This window comes from Pongo abelii, chromosome 15 (genome assembly GCF_028885655.2).
Source record: "Pongo abelii isolate AG06213 chromosome 15, NHGRI_mPonAbe1-v2.0_pri, whole genome shotgun sequence".
NCBI lineage: Eukaryota > Metazoa > Chordata > Mammalia > Primates > Hominidae > Pongo > Pongo abelii.
In genome coordinates this window covers 44,132,703-44,148,920 of record NC_072000.2, presented here as the reverse complement: position 1 = coordinate 44,148,920, position 16,218 = coordinate 44,132,703, and the positions used below count along the sequence as shown (strand labels likewise).

General features: G+C 34.5%; 1 long non-coding RNA gene across 1 annotated transcript in view; it reads right to left on the bottom strand.

The window, feature by feature from the left end:
* Positions 1-4,932: 4,932 nt before the first annotated feature.
* Positions 4,933-16,218, bottom strand: part of LOC134760078 (uncharacterized) — a 60,977-nt gene continuing 49,691 nt past the window's right edge. Inside the window, exon 4 of the long non-coding RNA XR_010136968.1 lies at positions 4,933-9,457. This is a non-coding gene — a long non-coding RNA (uncharacterized LOC134760078). The remainder of the gene's footprint in view (positions 9,458-16,218) is intronic.

Here is a 16,218-nt window from a genome sequence, read left to right as displayed (position 1 = left end):
CTTATTTTACAAGTTGCTCAAATTTAGTCCTCAATTTTGACCAATTATTTTATCTCATATTTCTTCGACCTTGGTGGGCTATCCTTCTATTTTATGGATTTCTGATGTCTTAGGACGAAATCCTTGGATGTTGGCTTTTTCATATGTGACACAGTATTTTTGTATATCCACTTAATCCACTTAAATACTTTGCCAACTTTATGTCTTCATAATCCTATTTTGGTCACTTACTTGTGAGTTTGGTTTTGTACCAGAATTCTTACTTGCAAGTAATCACTTTGGTTTATTTAATCTGAAAAGGAAGTAACTGAAAAAATACAGGGTAGTTTCTAGAAACTCTGGGATAGCAGGATACCTCTGGGACCACTCAGAAAAATGAAGAGGCTATTCAACTAGACCCAGAGCCGAAGGCACTGCTGCGGCTGCCACAGAGCACAGGACATTGACAGCCTCCAGGATGCAAAATGACTATGATCACAACAATTGCAAAGATTGAGGAGTTGGAGAGAACATAGCCAAACCCAGAATAATTCTCTGTTCCTATGAGGAATGCACAATATTCAATGAAACCCACAGAACATGTCATGATGTCATCATAGTCACTAGGCCAGCGGTCAGCAAACTTTTTTTGTAAAGATAAGATAATATTTTAAGCTTTGCAGGCCATATAGTCTTTGTTACAACTATTCTACTCTGCCTTTAGAGTACAAAAATAGCCATATAAAATACATAAATGAATGGGTGTAGTATGTACCAATAAAACTTTATTTTTGTAGACTGAAATTTGAACACTGAAAAAGTAACAAAACTTTTATATGCCACAAAATAGTCTATTTTTTTTTTTCAACTGTTAAAAAAACAGGCAGTGGGCCAGATTTAGCCTGCAGGCTGTAGTTTGCCAACCACTGCATTAGATCATCAAGATTACTCATCATAGTGCGGACCTTCTAATGCATTTACATAAAATACAAATATCCACACACCTCAGGCTCAAAATTCTGTGTAGATATGGTCCAAACTTGCCCCTTCCAAGTTTGTGATCAATCCACAAAAACCATTAGGTGTACAGATACTTCCTTCAGGTTAGCCTTATTTTCAAAGATTTTGCAATTTTCTTTTTCTTTAAACAATTAGTGTTTAATTTATTAGTAATAAGTTTAAAAAGGAGTTATTTCAACTACTAAAGCCAGTCAGAAAATTATTTTTTCTTTTGTTCACAAGTGAAGTGATTTTAAAAATTACTTTCAAGGGAGTTTGGTTCTATCTTCTAACATTAAAAGAAAAAAAAAACTCCCTCAAGTGTTTCACAGCGCATCACATTTAAATGAATTTGGCCATCCAGGAAGAACACAGACATCATATCAGTTAATTGAAGTTATTTACAATCAGGTTTCAGTTGAGTGTAAGACCCAGAGCTACCAACATGCATAGTGAGAATTTTCAATGAGCCATTTTTAAAATAATTACTATATTTTCAGCCACTACACTCAAAGGTGACTAATCCATTACCTTATCTCATTACCAAAGCATGTAGCTCCCACCTAGTTTGATCAGCGAAATGCAATTTTTAAAAATCTGTTGTTCTTAAAATGGGTGTGTATATTTACCAATTTATCATTAATGACCCTTGAAGGTGTGAGAGGATCCAAAGGTTTATTTTCCACCTAATGGCAAAGACTTTTGAATATTATGAAATGTTACATTTTTCATATAGCAGGTGTTGATAAGAATAACTACTATGATATTCCAGTTGAATTTTGGGTAGCTCACATGGGTTAATCTGACATGTGGATATAATCCTAAAGTCGTTCTATTAAAGCCAGCTGAGATGAACAGTGAGCTGGGTTGCTCTGAGGCCTGCTCTAGGTGTATCTTTTTCTTTTCATTCTTTACAGTCACCTATCGCTGGTGCCAATGTATCACACAGTAGTATCTCTGATTCCGACTCAGCTGCTTCCTCACCTCAGTAAAATGGTCATAGGGAATGCCCTATGAAACCACAGCTGTTCACTGAGAGAGAGTCAATAGTGTGAAAGGATAGATATTTGAAAGATCCTGCTGATGTAAACTGCTTACACTTACTGGGGCTCTACGTAGAAATGCTAGATGTAATCAAGTTAATGGCTAAGTGGATATAGCATGATGAGTGAGTCACAAGTTTATCTTCTGTCTTATGGTTGATCCTTATGTGAAGTCCCAAGCCAAGGTATATCTCTGTGAAGCAGAATATTTATTTACCCAAAAAAGTTTGGCATTATTTCAAAAAACTTGGAGCTTTCTCTGTGATTTTCTAATTGTGTTTTCTACAGACTCCATACAACATCACCAATCATACACAGAGCTTTCAACTATCGTAAGATCCAGTGAGTCATAGCAAATAAGTTGTCATATCTTGTAGTACAGCCTAGATCCATTAAAGAGCCTTCTGATCAAAAAGCTAGCAGCATTTTCAGGTACCAGGTAAATGAGTATGAGTAATGCTCAAAGCAAATGTGCACTGCAACCAAAGTCAAAGATATCTACTTAATGTTTTTTTCTCTTCTTAGAAGCAGAATTGATTACTCACTTTAGTGGTGATATCCCCATGTGCCCCATTATACTGAGCAGCAGAAACTTTACTGAAATATATCTTACCAAGGCAAATTTATTCCCGCTACTTCCTGCTCTCTAGTTCCCATGATCAGTACATTATTAAAATAATCAACCAGTATTGTGTCTTGTGGGATAGTGAAATTGTCAATGTCATTGCAGACTAAATTGTGGCACAGAAGATGATAGTTGTGATTTAAGACATAATAGTGAAAGTGTGTTGCTGTTCTTATTGGGTGAAAGAAATTATTTTCAAAGTTCAAGTCCTACTGTAATAGAGAAAAAAAAGGTGAGATCAATGGTTTCATTTAAGGTGTCTAACACGGTATTGATTTGTTTCACCAAGAATACCACATTTGGAACTGGATCTACACTTAAAGTCACCACCAAATTAGGTTTGAAATAATCCATCATCATTTTCCATGTCTCATTTGTCTTCTGTAATCAGCAAACTGGAGAATTAAATGGTAATATGATACATATAATCATATCTGAATCTTTCAAGCCTTTGACAATTACAGTAAGATTTGCCATTCCCTCGGGAATGTAGTATTACTTTCTCATTTATTACCTTGATAAAGGGGGAAATCTAGGGACTTCCAAGTCCTTCTAACCCAATAGTCTTTATTTCATTCACCTATGCAGTCAATGTGATGATACTCATTTTGTCACTTTGGGAGGACATTTATTTATTATGTATTTATTTATATCATATACTCAAATACTAAGAGAATGATCATAGGATTATTTCAGAAAATAATGAAATGATTCACAGTATGTATTCGTAATGTTATTGTAAGAACTTTTCTGAAAAATACCTGGACACCCCTTTCTTCAAGTACTATGAATCTATAAAGAAACTCAGGGCTTAAAATCAGGAAAACAGCCTTGAATTATAAGCATTATGACTTAAGACACTTGTCTTTTCCCACAGTTGGGAATTAAATAAGAATTTAACATATTGTATATATACTGTAATCCTAGGGGTCCCAGATAGTCAAGGTCAATTATTACATTAGTTTGGGCCTCCTTATTATCATACATGTTCTGCTGAGCATTACATTAATTACGAGTGAATAATGATAGGGAAGCTCTAGAGGTATGTAGAAGTGAGCTTAATTATATTTTAAGATGAAAAATTTGCAAAGATATTTATAAAACTGAAGCAATATTCATCTCAAAAAAAGAAAATATTATATTTGAATAACAAGAATATTAGAATGTAGTAAAATATATATAAATCATTAAACATCAATAAATGGGGGATCTAATTTGTGGATATGAGATTGGGTGTTGCTCTCTTCATTAATAATATGACCAGAATGGATTTGCTCTTGTTCTTTATTCTTTGCATCAATAGCTGCTAATCTAAAATCCTGGATGATTCCTTCTAAGTGATTAAAGCTAGGTTAAAGTCCTTGCCCATGTTGCAAAGGATCTGAAGGGGGCAGGGCACAGGAGGAGTTAGGGGGATAGGGGGAAGTACTAGGGGACTTGAGAATTAAAGTATCTTTCTTTTTGTTATAATGGGTAGCAGCCTGTTTTTTCCTACAACAAACTTCTATAATGTAAGTTCAATGAAGGCAGTGACCTCACCGCTGCATACCCAGTCTAATATTCACACATAGAGTTAGCACTCCACATATACATGATTAATTTGTAAGTGAATAAATGACAATAATTGCCTAAATACATTAAGGATTCTCAGATGCAGGAAAGCATAAAAATGGTAACTGCCACACACTGTTTTCAATTTTGTTATATTCTCCACATTAAACAGTCTTCTTGATTCTTCTGAATTTATCTGTACTCCTACCCCAATTACCATTTTCCTTGCCCACCTTGATTTAGTTTAGCAGCCAAAAAAACATGGACTGGATATTTGGCATAATAAATTTATAAAGACTCCTAGCTGTAGAGATTACAGTATATATAAAGCATCTACTTATATGATTTTTGAAAATAAAAAATAATGATATTTTATAATTTTTAAGTAGAAAATGTTCCTTCTAGATATCACTCCTAGTCTTCAATGAATAAGCATGAATGAAATAATAAAATAATATCTCAATATATAGCATACAAACATTTCGGTGCATTTATTTTTCTATAAATTACAAACAATTTAATCAACTATTACTTGCTTACGGACCATCAATTACATGAATATGTCTCAAATTTGCATTATGTTTAAGCAGTTAAATCTTTTTGTATGTTTTACTTTATGTTCTTATTCATTATGTTTTAAAACCAAAAAAGAATATAAAAACAATTTAAATAATGTAGAAAAAAAGACATATTAAATATTAGAAAATTTCAAATAAAATAATGTTATAATCCAGCTGAGAACTTCGAGATATTGTGTAACAAATATTCAGTGGTTAGTCCTGAACTATCACTGAGTTTTTAGCGTTGTCACTATTATACTACTCAATTCAACAATGCAAGTTATCCCTGCACTATGTTTGCCCAGATAATAAAGGCTACCCGCACCCCACCTACATAAGTTAGGGAGAGTAAAGAACACAGCACATATTTTACATCATTTGTTTCTATTTAATCACAAAGAAGAAGGAAGAATGACAGAAGCAAGCTGAAAACAACTTGATTTCACAAGGCAGCTATAACAATATCATATTAGGTAGCGTAAATATAAAGTGATGGCATAAGTCATTCTGTGTACTTATCTACTCAGCCTCCGCCAGTTCAACAAAAAGAGACACATCAATCCCCAACAGTTTTTCTGATGGCACAGTAACTAGTTTTTAAATCATTTGCTCAATAGGTAGGAGTTGTTGGATAGGGATGGATTTTGCTTGTCTACTTGAGATCTTGCACCAATATCTCCTCCTCACAGAAATACAGTGAGATGCTAACCCGAGTTTCAGCTTCTGGAAGCAGAAATAGAGGGTCAGGGACAACAGAGCTGAGTTACAATTAGTGAAATCTCTCTCTTCGTTCTTGTGGAAATATTCTTTCCCCTAAACTTCTGGACATCATTATTTGCATGAACTTTTAGTAACAGGCAAAATACAAAATCAACATTCCCCATTTTATGTGTTTTTTAAAAAGCATAATATGAAATTGTTCCTAAACTACTACAATAATAACAAATAGCTAATATTTATTTACTATGAATGTTTTCAGTGCCAAGTCTTTGACCAGGGCTCTCCCACCTAATCCTCACAATAGCAGTAGTTAAATGGATAACTATATTTCCCATCATATAAAAACTGAAAATCAAGGTTGAAACAGTGCCTAATGCCACACAACCAGTTACTGATAAATCTGAGTTTCAAATACAGTCATTCCAGCTCTCAAGCTATTTCTATTTGGAAATCTAACTTTTGAAAGTACAATATAAAACTGTATCTTAATTATGATATTGTAATTATATCTAAAAAATCATCGAACTTTACTATGTGTGGGACAATATGCTAAATGCTTTACACAGATTGTCTTATTTAATTATTAAACAAAGCTGTGACTTCACTGACACCATTTTATGGATGAAGTAACTGAATGAACACTTTGAAAAGTGAATGACCCAAGCACAAACAAGTGAAATTAGTTGATGCTCATTAAATCAGTTGAAGCACCTAATAAGGAACAAGAGAATCCCCTTTTCTAAGAAGAGGGAAGAAAATGCAGTGGGAAGGTGAGGAGTCTGACCTATGCAGGGAAAATCAGGAGAAAGGCAAGAGCCTAGAAAATGGCAAGCATAAATTTTGTCTCATGACATGTCAAAACATGACAATTTTGTCTCACTCCAGCCTGTGCCTGGTGCCTGGTCATGTCAAATGCCTTTAGCACCGATAAGATTACTAGCCAATGTTCTATTCTTTTTTTTTTTTTTTTTTTTTTGAGACAGGGGCTGTCTCTGTCACCTAAGCTGGAGTGCAGTAGTGCAATCACAGCTTACTGCAGCCTTGAGCGATCCTTCTACCTCACCTCCCTAGTAGCTGGGACTACAGGCACACACCACTACACCTGGCTAATTTTTAAATTTTTTTGTTGAGATGAAGTCTTACTTTGTTGACCCGGCTGATCTTGAACTCCTGGGCTCAAGCAATCCTCCTGCCTCAGCCTCCCAAAGAGCTGGGATTACAGGCCTGAGCCATTACACAGGCCCAGTCTATGCTGTATTCTATGAGTTACTGAAGATCATTGATATCCAAACATGTTTCTTTTTCTGTTTTAAAAGAAAAAGCACAGTGGCTTTTTATTAAGCTGTGTTGAGGGGATCCAGAGTTCATGTGTAATCCTTTATTATTTCTCAGGGCTAATAACATGTTTTCTAAAAGATAACATTTATGAGAGGTATTTGAATATGAATGACACATATTACCTATAGCACTCTGTTATTGCTGCCTGTGTTCAGTCAACAAATATATTTATTAAGATAAAATGAATTCTCCCTTCAAAATAATAACTAGCATCTGAAATGGACTTTGCTAACCCTATGATAACCCTATGACATATGTAGCATTATTATCAAACTTTTATAAATGAGGCAGTGGTATCTGAGAGTAACTTGCTCGGTATTAGAAAAATAATAACTGGCAAAGCAAGGACTTGCGCCCTTTTCTTAGAAGACCCCATGCTTTATGCATGGCATGATCCAGCTCACTGCAGAGAGGAGTGGTTGGACTCAAACAAATAAATGCTGAACTCTCTGTCACAGTACATGTCCAAATGCAGGCACAAAAACTCCCTGGCAGAGAGCTGTATGGGACTGTAGCTGTAGATGAATTCAGTAGTTTCTAAAATGTCTTTGTGAATCATGACTATCTGTGTCAGCTGAATGTTCTTTGTCTTTGTGACTCCTGTGTTATGAGATTGAAAACTCAATGTAATGCATCTTCATGTAAAAAAAAGTGGTTTGGCAGGGTGCAGTGGCTCAGGCCTGTAATCCCAGCACTTTGGGAGGCCAAGGCAGGAGGATCACAAGGTCAGGAGATCGAGACCATCCTGGCTAACACGGTGAAACCCCGTCTCTACTAAAAAATACAAAAAATTAGCCGGGCGTGGTGGTGGGCACCTGTAGTCCCAGCTACTCAGGAGGGTGAGGCAGGAGAATGGCTTGAACTTGGGAGGCGGAGCTTGCAGTGAGCCGAGATGGCGCCACTGCACTCCAGCCTGGGCGACAGAGCGAGACTCCGTCTCAAAAAAAAAAAGTGGTTTACATTATGCTATCACATTTTAGAGTTTTAAATGAACTTTTACATTCACAATGCCATTTTGTTTTTGCCACAAGCTTGTGCAGTAGATAAGACAACTGTTTCAATTTCTTCATAATAAAGTAATAACAATCTCTGCAAGGAGGAGAGTGACTTGGCCAGATTTCCATAATTAAAATCCATAGAATTGAGTTAGGCTTTAGTTCTTTCCTCTGTATTTTCTGCCTGTGTGATTTGTACCCGATACATTCACCTTTCCCTCACTTACTTTTTCCAGAATAGAAGAAAAATGTCTTTAAAAGCTACATTTCTCTCTAAATGTCCAGCGTCTATTAAGTGTCATTTTGTTATCTCTAATTTTATACTTGCTCTAAAGCAGAAAAATGCAAACATTAGCTAGGTAATGAACTGTTTTATCCCTGTTACTATATAGTCTATGTTCTATTTGCCTCCTTTTAAATTTGCTGCTTCAGTGCTTTGTGGAGAAACCTGGTCTTAATCTATAAGAGCAGGCTACCAGCATTTAGTTGGAAAACAATTTGCTTCAGCCTTTACATGGCTGGTGTTTTATTTCTGAAATGATATTGATGTAACACTTACACCATGTTGATAACTCAACTGCACTGACAAGAGAAGTTAACCAAGGAAAGAAAGGACAGCCAAGAGTGTTGGAGGCACTGCTGTCTAATCAGGTGCTATGACAGAACAAGCTGGAAGCTTTGCAGAATGGAAGGCTCTATAGAGAAGCAGTTTGCATAGGATTGGGGAACATCTGTAGCTCTGTGGCCTTTATCGCCTTTTATATATTGCCATATTCTCCTACATACTCTGTGATATGCCCCTTGGGGTTAAAAAGACATAAGGGCCCTAGATAGGGGCAAAGCTATTTCTATATTATTGAAACTTTCTTTCTCTCAGAGGAGAAAATTTGTTTACTTTATTGTTCCAAGAAAGAACATAAACACACATGAACACAACCTGATTCTCACCTCCTCACGGCACACAGAAGCTTCTAATCCTCTTAGCTCTACCCACTTCTTTCAATATACCTTGTATGCCAGCTCTACGCTGTGGTGCAATGCCATTCTAAGTTAATGAGGGGCAAAGAGTCTCCCCCCCTTTTTTTTACACAAATGAAATCACCATTAAGCATTCAAAATTGTAATTTAGCAGATGCCTGGAAACTGCAGGTTGGTAATAAAGGTAAACATATGGGCAGTTGCCTCCAGGGATGTAAAGCTTCAGATGCTGTGGGGAGCCTTGAAAGCAGAACAAATGCTGTGCACAGTAGAGAGACCCTGAGTTGCCCCAGGCTGCATGTTGAGTCATGCTTTTCTGAGGCTGTTATGTTTCCTGTAGTTTAATATTTTACCAACAAACAACCTTATGGACAGGACAGCAGCAGAGCCTAAAATAAATAAAAAGAATAAACATTAAAGCTAAGTAGAAGTATGTGCCATTTTGAATACTTTAAACAATGCAAACCAGAAAACCCAACTCTAAAAGGCTAACAAATGAGGACAGGCATTATTTCACTGGATTGGAAATTCAGAAGTAGAACAGTCTCCAGAAGCACAGCAATCAGTGGCATCATTCTCTCTCTGCTCTGACTGCCGCAGCACCAGCTTTGTCCCAAGGCTTCAGAATCTCCTTCCACCTCCTCCTCTTCCATGGTAGCAATATAATCTCTGTGGCAATCAGCAAATAAAATAAAGCAAAAGAAATTTCTCATCCTCACTGAAGAGCAAAGCATTGCTTAACTGTAGACAACTTCATTTGCAATTAGTTAATTCAAAGGAACATAGAAAACAATAGGCTCCTAGCATGGCCTTGCAGGTGGGAAAATAAGTTTTGGAAGACATTTATTTACTCTGTGCAAGCACATTACTTATATATAGTTCATTATTTAAAATTTGAAGTAATTTAGCAAAATACATATTATTAACCCAGGTGATATAGATGAGACAACTGAGGTAAAAATAGAATTAATAACTGCTCACAGATATAATAGCACCATGACAAACATTTTCAATCTCAATAGTTTGGATAGAATTAATCAAACACTACAAAGAAAAGAAACATATTCTTATCTTTAAAAAAGATTCGTTTAATGAAGACTACCAAAGACCCCTTATTGGTATATACAAGTTAGGAAAAAAAAGATAGGTTTTTAGTAATGAGCCAAACTCAAGGAGGGATAATTTAAGCTGGGAATTAAAGAATGGGTGGGATTAGGATTGGAAGATATAGAATGAAGGGCACCTGAAGGTACACATTAGCTCAATCAAAGTCACCAAGTGAGGAAGTAGAGATCAGGTTTTGTAAATGATTAGTAATCTGGTCTGTTAAAATACAGGACAATTACCATGAGCCAGACATTTCTTATGCATTACTTCTAGTCTATCAACTCTTATTTTGGTAACAACTGCAGCAACTAGCTCCATGTACTTTTAGCCATCAGAGGACAGCTTCTTACAAGTGTAAATCAAATATGCCTGCCAGGGTACCTACTGTGAGCCTCTTTCTTTCTGTCTGTGGCTTCTTAGAGATATGGGAATGGAATAACTGCGGGAACCCTAAATACACAGAAGCCCTTGGCACACAGATGCTTACAACACAGAGGTATAGAAGAGTTAACGAGTACAGCAATCCTTCAATTAAGCACTAAAGACGATGACTAAATGCTTATCCTATTCATTCTTCCAGTTCATGGATTTTAGCTACATGCCATAAAGTTTCTCATGATTATAGAACTCCTATAATCACGTGGTCATGATCTCCAACTCTAATCTGCTTTCTGCTTTCATCCTATTTCAGAATTTGCATATTTATTTCTCCTACTAATTGTCTGAGACATAACAGTTTTTAAATATTTTGGAAAGAATAAAAAAAGCAAAAGCAAGAAAAATGGTGATGTCATTTAGAGAATAGAAATAAGCTAGAGGAATATTGAAGAGAAAATAATGGGTTTGTTTACAGACTTACTAAGTTTAAAATGTGAGAAGTTTATTCAAACAAAGCTGATAATGCAAATGCAGATTTGTATTCATACTGGAATTTAAGAGAGAAACAAATATGTGACAGTGTCACTGAAGAACAGGTGATGTGATAACACAGCATCTAATCATTAGTAGAAGATTATATAGAGAGAAGGCCCCCAAAATCTGAAATAAGGCAAATAATCCTCAGAGTATTGAGAAGATCTAGAACTGCATTACACTGGTTTTCAAGAGGGAGACAGTAATCAACAGGTACAAATGTTAAATAAAATCAAATACAGAAGGATTACAAATATCTTCTAATTAAAGATTAAAATGACTCTAATGATGTGAGAGTACAATCTAAGTGATAGAAAAATTACTTATATTACAAAATTTTACAGAGTAAGACGATAATAAGAAAGTAGAACTATATAAATACTGGTCTTTTAAAAGTTTATCACTGAATGCATAGAAATATGGCAAATCAAGGGACAGCAGTTTTGTGACTCTAGAAAACAAGCCTGTTTGACATCTGATATGGTTTGACTGTGTCCACACCCAAATCTCATCTTGAATTGTAGTTTCCATAATCCCTATCTGTCTTGGGAGGGACCTGGTGGGAGGTAACTGAATCATGGGGGCTATTACTCTTATGCTGTTCTCATGATAGTGAATGAGTTCTCATGAGATCTGATGGTTTCATAAAGGGCTTTTCCCCCTTTTTCTCAGCACTTCTCCTTCCTGCCATCATGTGAAGAGGGATGTGTTTTTTTCTCCTTTCCCCACAATTGTAAGTTTCCCGAGGCCTCCCCAGCTATGTGTAACTGTGAAGCCATTAAACTTCTTTCTTTTATAAATTACCCAGTCTCAGACAGTTCTTTATAGCAGCATGAGAATGGACTAATACTACATCAAAGGAGAAAGATTTAAAATAAATGAAAAAAAATCACAGATTCAAGCAACAGACTAAGCTAACATTAGGCTATGTTCCAAAATGAACTGGATGATGAGTAGCTCTCAACACAGAAATGGGTTTGGAAGGTCAAACATGAGAAAGTCCTGCAGATAAAAAGAGTAGAAAAAGGGACAAAATATATAAGAAAATTGTTTACTGGGAAAAGAAAATACAAATGGTTTTTAATCATATTCAAAGTTATAAAGCCTAAATTATATGAGAAAGGAAAATGCAATGTGCATTGAAATACCAAATATCCATTATTGGCATGCAAAGATCAAAATATAAAATGTGAAGGAAAACAGGTACTTTCATATGCCTCACATATTATAAATCATATTCTTCATGGTTGTAAATTGTAATGTATTGTATACTTTAAAATAATATTTGGAAATATTTTAGCAGTAATTCTTCTAATAATCCATCTTAAATATACACCATCATACACACTCAAATTATATATATCTATATCTACCATATATATTTATATAGAGAGAGTAGTTTATTGAACATTGCTTGTAGTAGCAAATACATAGAAAATTAATAAATCAGTTATGGCACAACTATGCCAAGTATTCCATGGCAGCTCTTACAAAAATTTACTAATAGGGCATGACTACCAAGAGACATTATTGAATGAAAGCAATTCCAGATGTATGAAATGTGCTGTTTTTCACAGAGATGCGTTTGTGTATATAAACCAATGAGCCTAAAATATCCCTGAAAGAACATGCAGTCTGCCTACATTTTTCTATGTTGATGGAATTTGGAGAAAAGGCCTAGTTTCACTATACGCCCTTTTGTACTCTTGGAATTATAACCACATAATATCAATTAAATTTTGCACTGGATAGTTAAATTTTGCACTGGTTATAACCAGAGGCCACAATGTGTTTGTTTCCTGTTGGTTGGTTGGTTGGCTGATTTTTAAAGCACAGAATTTAAGGAAATCAAAAGTTATTGACAAAAGGATCTAAGAATGCAGAAAACACTGAGCTTGCCTTTAACATCTTACTGTAAAGATTACAAAGAAATGTAAGGGATACTTATAAGACCAAAAAAATTAAAGAAGCTAAAAAATACAAATTAAAGATACTACAGCTATGAATATTAATCCAGTTTAAGTACTAGTTCATTTTTGACAGATACTTATTCATTCTAATTGTTGTCTTTTTAAATTTTTTTGCAAAATAAGTTATAATTTACTACAGTCACTTTTTCCTTTCTTTCTTTCCTTTTTTTTTTTTTTTTTTTTTTTTGAGACCATGTTCCTCACTGTTGCCCGGGCTGGAGTGCAGTGGCGTGATCTTGGCTCAGTGCATCCTCTTCCTCCCAGTTCAACCGATTCTTCTGCCTCAGCCTCCTGAGTAGCTGGGATTGCAGGCGCCTGCCACCACACCTGGCTAATTTTCAGTATTTTTAGTAGAGACAGGGTTTCACTATGTTGGCCAGGCTGGTCTCGAACTCCTGACCTCGTGATCCAGCTGCCTTGGCCTCCCAAAGTGCTGGGATTATAGGCATGAGCCACCACGCCCGGCCCCTATAGTCACTGTTTTCTACAACAAATCTCTTAAAGATATTCCTCCTATCTAACTGAAATTTTGTATCCTTTAACCATCTCCCAGCCCCTGTTAAGGACCATTCTATCCTCTACTCCTCTAAGTTTGACTTACTTAGATTCCACATATAATTGAGATCATGCAGTGCTTGTCTTTCCGTGCCTGGCTTACTTTACTTAACATAATGTTCTCTAGCTTCATCCATATTATCTCAAATGACAGAATTTCATTCTTTTTTAAGGCTAATTCATATTGCATTGTGTATCTGTACCACATTTTCTTTATTTATTCATCAATTTACAGACACTTTGATTGATTGATTCCGTATATTGGCTATTGTGAATAATGCTGCAACAAGCATAGGAGTGAAGATATCTTTTAAAATGTTGATTTTATTTCCTTTGGATAAACAGTAGTGAAATCGCTGAATCACATGGCAGTTTCATTATTAATATTTTGAAAAGCCTCCAGATTGTTTTTCATAATGGCTGTACTAATTTGCATCGCCACCAACAATGTGCAAGGGTTCCCTTTTCTCCACATCTTCACCAAAACTTTTAACTTTTTGATAAAAGCCAGTCTGATAGGTGTGAGGTGATATTTCATTGTGGTTTTAATTTGCATTTCTTTGATGATAAGTGATATTGAGTATTTTTTCATATACCTAACAAATTTGTATGTATTATATTAAGAAATGTCTCTTTAGGCCATTTGCCTATTTATTTAAATGAGGTTATTTGTTTTCTTGCTATTGAATTGAGTTTCTCATATATTTTAGATATGAACTCATTTTCAGAGATGTATGGTTTACAATTGCTTTTCACATTGTGCAGGTTGTCATTTCAGTCTGTTAATTGTTTCTTTTGATATTCAGTTTTTTAGTTTGATGTAATTCTGTTTATACATTTTTGCTTTTATTTCCTGTGCTTTTGTCATATCAAAAAAAATCATTGCTTAACCCAAAGTCATAGAGCTTCTCCCTTGTGTTTTCTTCTAGTAGTTTTTACAGTTTCAGATATTACATTTCCGTTTTTAAACCACTCGGAGTTGATTTTTGTATATGGTCTCAAATGATGGTTTAATTTCATTCTTTTGAATGTGGATTTAAGTTTTCTGAATACCCTTTATTGTAATTCTCCATTGTTGGCTAATAAATTTGCAAGAAACTATTAAGCAATAGTATATTTTAAAGACAGTGCTTTAAGATATTATAAGCTTTTACTATGATGTTTCATTGTTTGGTATAGAAGATGCCATTTATTTGTTATGAGAAATGAAATATGAACATATACATTGAATCCTGAAATTTTTAGTCCACTGTTTATGTTTTTTGAATAATATGTGAAAACAATATCAAAGTCTGTTCAGATTCTTTTAGACTTTGAAAGCCCCTGTCTTCCCAAAGTATATATCGATTATGATTCAAGTAAAAACAAATAGTCATTTTTGAGAAAGTATTTGAAAACAATTCAAAATATTAACTTGTTTCTCAACAACATAAGATGAAACACACTTTAAATATAAATAATGTTTGAAAAATTATGAGAGAAAAAAACGTTTTAACTCAAAGAAGGAAATATCTTCCTTTGCCTTTAATTATACCTGTCCTCTAATCTCTCTTCCTACATTGGCAAGTTTCTATTGATGTGAAGAAAAATGCCTTTTCTGCTGACTTAGCTAGATCTACCATTTTCATCTTTTGATACCTAGTCATATATGTCTCACACTTCAATATTGTTTTGACCCCAATTTCTCTTCTCTAATTTCTAGTCAAGTGATTGATTTTTTTTTCTATTCCTGATTATACCATGTTTGGTGATTTGCTTATTTACATTCATTTATATTATTATTATGCATCTCTAAAAGGTGAATTTATTTTGTCTTCCATGCTCATCCATATTGTGTTAATTATAGATTAATATTCCTAAATAAATTATCTAAAACCAAACTCTTTAGTAGTCTCTTCCTATTTACTACCAAATTAAATAGATAATTTTCATTCTAGTTTCTTTTTCAAGCCTAAGCAAAGTAGCACCACTAACTTCCAAATCTTGCCTTATATTTCTTTCAGATTTTTATTTCACAACATTGCCAAACAATATGACCAGCTGTTATTTGGAAATATCCCACAATTGTCAACAGTTCCTTTTGAGCTCAAGTAATCATCTTTTCCTGGAGGGCCCTTGGCTCACCCTTACCCATTAATTATTTCCTTTCACAGGCAAGTGTAGCCATTCTTCAATCTTTTAAAAATTTTTTCAATTGCTTTCACACTGATACGTGTGTGTGTGTGTGTGTGTGTGTGTGTGTGCATATACACATTTAAATATAAAACCACTAGCATGAACTTAACGTTTATATTAGAGAGATTTTCTTTTTCTTTAAACATATAAAGGACACAGACTTTGGAACCTTACAATGATGATAACTTTATTCTTTATATTGAAATTTTATTTCCAAGGTGTGAAAAATATATTAAATACAAAAGAGTGAATGTGCCTTAAGTTTCCATTTAAATGACTAGTCTAGTTTCTTGAGAGAAGTGTGAGGTCTCTACCTTATTTTGTACCTATCACAGTGTCTTTCGTACAATTAACATTTCAATAAATGTTGTGTGAATTGAAACATATTTACTAAAGCAGAAAACACATGGACACTAACACGCTGTAGAGAAAACTACATTCGCAATCGACAGTATTTAGAGGTTCTTATATTATTCTACTTTTAATTAAATTAACATTATTTTCTTTAATTTTGTTTTAAACTAGTGTAATTGAAAGGAACTCAGGCAATGAGAAAATTGTTTTTATTAAATGTACCATAACTTAAAATTTGTTCAGTGTAATTTGTTAGATAAATTATTTAAATCTGGACTTCATTTGTTAAATTGCATAATAAGCTAAATTATATTAACTTTTTACTGAAGTGTAACCTTCATAAGAAAAGCATACAAC